Source organism: Strix uralensis, chromosome 3 (genome assembly GCF_047716275.1).
Source record: "Strix uralensis isolate ZFMK-TIS-50842 chromosome 3, bStrUra1, whole genome shotgun sequence".
Taxonomy (NCBI): domain Eukaryota; kingdom Metazoa; phylum Chordata; class Aves; order Strigiformes; family Strigidae; genus Strix; species Strix uralensis.
In genome coordinates, this window is record NC_133974.1 from 53,337,127 (window position 1) to 53,343,126 (window position 6,000).

General features: G+C 52.4%; 1 protein-coding gene across 6 annotated transcripts in view; it reads right to left on the reverse strand.

Annotated features, from left to right (window-relative positions):
* FYN (FYN proto-oncogene, Src family tyrosine kinase) overlaps positions 1–1,508 on the reverse strand; it is a 136,460-nt gene extending 134,952 nt beyond the window's left edge. For 2 of the 6 annotated variants that reach the window (XM_074862314.1, XM_074862315.1), the window contains exon 1: positions 1,105–1,508. The gene's annotated coding sequence lies outside the window, so the exon portion shown is untranslated. Of the gene's footprint in view, positions 1–392; positions 412–1,104 lie in introns of those variants that run through there. The other 4 variants (XM_074862320.1, XM_074862318.1, XM_074862317.1 and 1 more) reach the window with 3 other exon arrangements.
* Between the last annotated feature and the right edge of the window lie 4,492 nt (positions 1,509–6,000).

Below are 6,000 nucleotides of genomic sequence, written 5' to 3' on the forward strand. Positions count from 1 at the left end.
GATGTGGGAGTTAAGGAGGTTGTATACAAGGAGGAAAATGACAAGGTCTCAAAGGCGTTCCCAGTCCTGCGCATACATTTCAAAAGCCTGGTCCGTTCCCACTTGTTATTTAGCATTTTAAGAATCAGGAGTGTATCATAGTGATTGATGAACAACTGCAGAGGGTTCCTTTCCACTCAGCCTAAACCTTCTCCTCCAGCACCGACTCAGCCCTGCCCTCCCCATCACCGCTGAATGGACCAAGATACCATGGTCTTGTTTTCACAAAGTGATCCCCTTCCCCCCGTGGCCCTCACGCACACGCAAAATCCACACGGAGCAGAAATAAGGCGAGTTCCCGGGGAAGCAAGAGACCAAAGTGAGCGTTATTAAGGAGGTCGGGTGACACGTACACCGTAGCTCTGCAGACGCAGCAAAACGCTGGCACCCATGGTGTGGCGTTTGGTATCTCTCGCTAATCGAAAATGTGGCTGGAAAGGAACTGGCACCAGATCAGCGGCCTCATCTGGGGAGGCACAGAGAGGCTCTAGGGGAAAGACAAGAAACAAGCCTCTTTTCACATCCTACCACCCTTGGGCATTTTGTGCGTCCCTTCTTTCTTCCCTGAAAGAGGCCTTTGTCACCGACGCGCAAATCCTATACGATTTATTTCGGAGGGAGAGAAGGTCTTTTCATTTATTCCCCCCCCCGCCTTTTTTCGCAGTTCGGTGGCAACAAATACAGCCCTGTGCCGCGCCCCCTCCCCTCTCCCCGGCCGCGGGGGCGGGGGACACGGGCGACCCCCGGGCACGCAGGGGCGCAGCGCCCGGCCCCGCACAGCCGCTCACCGGCGCAGCCCCCGGCCCTCCCCGCGCTGCAGGCCGCGGCCAGCGGCTCCCGGCGGGGGAGCCGGCAGCGTGGGGGGTGCGTGGGGGGGGGGTGCGTGGGGGACACCCGCAGCAGCGCGGCCGCCTCCCCTCCCCCGCAGCCCCCGCACCTCATCACCGCTCGGGCGCACAAAGGAAACAAACGCGCTGCAGCATCCATATCCACCACCCCCCCCGGCCCCTTCCCGCTCCCCCCGGGCGGCGGCGGCGGCGCGGCGGGCTCCGGCCCCTCCGTTACCTGAGGCAGCTCGGCTCGGCGCGGCTCGGCTCAGCTCGGCGCAGCGCAGGGCCGGGGCGACGCCGCCGCACTCACATCCTCCTCGCTCCGCTCCTCCGCCGGCTGCCCCCACCCGCCCTCCCGCCCGCAGCGAGGGGCGCCGCTCCGGGCGCCGCTGCCTCTCCCCGCGGGCAGACGCGCTGCGCCGAGCCCCGGCCAAGCGCGGAGGCGGTGGCGGCTTCGTGCGGCGGCGGAGCCACAGCCTGGGCAGGGATGAGCTCGCACGGGGTCTCCGCGCTGCTGCTGCTGCTGCCGCCGCCGCCTCGCCTCCGCTCCGCCCGGGTGAGCGCGGCTCGGGCGCTCCCCTCCCACCGGGGCTCCTGACAGATGGCGCAACCGCAGCGCCGCCGCCGCCCGGCCCCGCTCGCCCGCACGGAGCCGGCAGCCGCCGCCGCCTCCCCCCCCGCCCGCCGCCGCGCCCCTCCGCGGGGGTGGCCCCAGACTGGCAGCGCCACCGGCCTATGGCGAGGCGTGCCCGGCAGCCGCCGTCGCTCTGATTGGCGAGCGGCAGGGGAGGCGGGGCGGTCGAGGCGGCCCCTCAGCGCCCGCTGGCCGCGGCGAGGGCAGCGCCCGGCCGCCGGCCGCCGCCCCCGGGTAGCGGCAGCAGCAGCTTCGGGCGGCCCGCGGGAGCCGGGCCGGAGGCTGCCCCGGGCTGCCCGGGAAGAGGAGCCAAGGGCGAAGCAGAGGGAGAAGGAGGAAGAGGAGGGGTGACCGGTGGGCCGGCCCGCGGCGGGGGTCGCGGCCGGCAGCTGCCACCTCCGGAGCGGTTCACGCTGCTCCGGGGCCCGGGCCCCGCCGCGTGCACCCCGCCGGGGCGCCTTGGGGGGCGGGAGGCGGGAGCTGAATTTCTCAGCATCCCCGATCAATGGGAGAACAACCTTAAGCAGATTATGCCTCTTTGTGAAAGACGACGTCTTGGTTTATTATCATGATTTTTTATCCCTAATTCTCGAAATTGGCAATAGCGGGTATATAAGGCAACGATGGTAATGAAACGTGCAGGGGTTTTCCAGAGTTATCGGTTTATTCTTTTTTTTTGCGTTTAATTGCAGAGTATTTCAGCCGGCCGTGATGGGAGGAGTGCCAGCCCCACCACGGCCATCTCCAGGGGCGTCCGTACCGGCTGTCCCCACGGCACGGCTGGGCACCTTTGCTGGGGCCCGGGCCGCCCGCGGTGCCTTGCTGCTCTCCCGCCGCGCTGCGCCTCGCTCCGCGGGCAGGAGCGGAAGAGCTCTGCGCGCCTTGTGTCCCTCAGGTCCTCAGCGACGGCGTCACTCCTCCCGGCATTTCTCAAGGTGTTCGCGTCCACCTCTGACGCCCACTGAAGGCACCGCACGCTCCAGATTCAGGTCCCCTCTCCAACACAACCCGGCCCGTGACCTCGGATGCTCCCGTGCTGACAGATTGGCACATCTCGCCGTCACTCGCCTCCTAGGCTTGGAAAGTTCTTTTGCCTTAGCACTGAAGAAATTGCAGTTTAGGCTTCGACAAGAACAGGAGAGACATGTAAAATACAGATGCAAAGGGAGAGAAACTTAATAAAACACGTTGAAATAGCAAAGAGAACAATCATACAAGTTTCCAATAAATAAACTTTACGTTTCCTTCTCCCTTCTCCTCCCCAGATTTCATTTTTGGCTGCCGGTATTTAACCAGAGAATCATTTCATCCTGATGATTTGATTTCCTGGTGAAATTACAGTTTTACAGGTTCAAATGTAACCTTGTTTCCTATCAGTATGTCTACAGCCGTGTGTTTACAACAAAAAAGTGTTTCACTTCTCTGTCTAGGTGGCTGTGCATGTTGTGTGTAGGTGACTCTTGATCATTACATTTCAGGACCCTACAGAATTTGTTCCACTAATTCATATAAGAATTTGGAGAGGGAATTCCAAAAGAAAATGTCACTCGTGACACTTCTCATTTAAAACCTGGTTATAGATCTATAAACAAACAAAATTTTCAGGCTCCTAGGTAGCTCATTCTTAATTACCCTCCTAGACTTTCCCAAATTGATTTTTTTTAAAAAAAATCTATTTTACCATATAGAAGGTATAAATAGCACAAGAGTAGAAATGCATAGATCAATTGAAAACCCAATTTTTGCTTTTTATCCTGGTGGATGATAATGGCAGCTCAGTGGAGAGGTCTGGTTCCGCCTTTCCAGAAACACCTAGTGGCATCCTGATCCTATGGACTTTGAGGAGCTCACACTGGAGCCACTGGGCCAGCGGCAGGCACCAGCTCAGGCAGAACAGATCTGCTGGCCAGAGACCAACCTCAGCTGGCCCAGCACAGTCTGGAGGGAGAGCACTTACGGATTTCCAGCTTGGAGACTATCAGAACTGCAAACAGTGCCTTAATACTCTAGGCTTCTCAGAAGAAAAACAGCATCTGGCTCTAGGAAAAGGTGCATTTTTGCATGCCCTAAAGGTTGCCTTTTTTATGGGCTTATGCATAATCTTACCTCCTCACAAATCAATAGAAGTTTATATTCTTGGGGATCTTAGGCATCTTGGAAATTAATCAAAGAACCAGATGTTCTTCCTGCAAACACTATAGGAAAGAAATGCACTTAATTTTATAATCAAGAAACCGGGAATAAAGAATCATTGTCCAAAACTTTGAATGCTCTTGCTGTGAATTAAAACCAGAATGTCACAAAGAAAAAAAAAACACAACCAACCAAACAACAACCCACCACTCTCTTTTGAGCCAAACCAGAAAACAACTAATCAATGAAAGCAAACCAAAACAATATCACACATCAGCCACAGAGCTGCTCTAAGCCTGGGCAGATAAACTGGCTTGGCAGCGTGCCATAGAAAGCCTGATGCTCTGAGCTAGTACAGCTGGAGGGGAGCGAGGTGCAGAGTCAGAAACCACGTGCTGGTAGTTGCATGGGAAATTGCCTTGGGTTTCCCTTTTAGGGGAGCTGTAATTTCTCTAGGATCATAAAGACCAGCAGAGCTGCTGTGAGTTCCTGTGGGCCCTGTGGCAGAGGTGAGACGTGCTGGTGTGTTGCCTCTGCGTGAGTCAAGCTTGCGCATGCCCACAGTGGCTCCTCCTTGCACAAGTCTTGTTCTTTGGCCCTCACCACCACGTTCTGACCATATTGATGTCTGCCTTCAGGAATCACCCAGAAAATCTGACAGAAGAAATAAGAGCAGAAGAAATAATTAAATTTACCTACATAATACAGGAGCAGCTCTTTACATTCTCCTCTTACTCCCTCAACTTTTCTAAACATCTTAGACTTAAGTCCATAACGCTTTTTTCTCCCACCTTCATCTATGTGGCCTTCCGCCCCATGCCAAACTACTTTATCCTTCTTTCTCCAACCTCACCTTAAAACACTTATTCATTAAAATCTTGAAATAACGACCACTGAAACACTGTTTCCCCATCAGCCGTTTTAATGGAAACCATGAAAAATACTGTCAACAGATTAATTCTGCAGTCACATGTGCTAAATAATGTGGTGTCAAGATTTTCCCCTTTCCTTCCTATTCTGTGCTCCTATCTTCCTATAGAGTTACAAAAAGTCATGCTATTTTTACAGTTGAGCAATATGAAAATTATGGAGTCTGCTTAGGATTTATTTGTATAAGTAAATAAATATATAAATATGTTATATATTATTATGTATAAATAAACTTGCCCGTCAGACTTCTCAGCAGGCAAGAAATCCATGACAGATATCATGCATGTATGCTGAATAAATAATAGCCACTTTGCACTGAAAAGTAGTATTTTGAGAAGCAAAACACGCTGAAGTTTGTAAGAGCAAGGAGATGTCAAGGCCGCTTTTTTGTAGAACAGGGCAGGACATTAGTTCAGGTTTCTTGGTTGTTTCAAACCACTGTTGGTAAAACTAGACTGCCTCTCAGAAAACCCCATCAGCATTACTTGCTGGATTCTTTGAGAACCTAAGAAACTTGTATTTTAAAAGATCCCCAAAGTGGTAAGTTTTAGAGTGGGTTGTTTTTTTTTTTTTTATCACAAACTTTTTGATTGAGACTACCTTTCAGAAGGATAACCAAATGTCATGTTCAAATTCTTCACTCAAACCACTACACTAATCACAGACTAACAGGTCACTAATCAGCTTCGCCATTTTATATCCTCTCTTGTGCTTCCTCCCTTTCTACATTGCTAACTCAGCAAGGCTTCCATTCGTTTTGGTTTTGGCTGTGTGTATTTTACCAGCTATAGCCTGTCATGTATAGCATATTATAATAATAATTACAGAGTAGTGGGGAAAGAAAGGATCTGAACTTGCCTACAGTATTTTAAGAGGCTGACAGTATTTGCCTGAAACTTCCCACCGTGTTTTCAGGAGGTGCTTTGGCTGGGGAGTGCTAAATGGGTCCTGCTGACTCATGGGTGATTACCGCCAGGGGATGCTGAGGTGGCAGATCTGCCTCCCTGGGGATACCGTCTTCGAGGTGGGAACAGCAGCCTGGAAGTGGAAGGGAAGGGTTTGAGCCGAGCGCTTCATCCTGTTCGGCAGCGCTAATCACGCTAATACGCGGGAGCTGAAGGAAGGGTTTTGGCAGGGATAGGAAAAGAGCGCTTTGCATTTAGTGTAATAGATAGACCATTTGTGGGAACAGGTAGACTGAGGAAACTTGATTACAATTATGTCTTTAAAGAATAAACAAAAGAGGCCTTTCTTATTATTGTAGAGGGCCTGATCTCTAATGTTTATGTTCGTACCAGCCTGTTTTTCTTCTTGTCTTAAAATGTCCCTAAAACACAACTTGGAAGAGGTGTTTCCTCAGACACTGCACAGAGGTTTTCCCAAACCAGCAAAGCAGGTGCTTAAACTGTAAGAATGACATCTTCAAGTGGGATC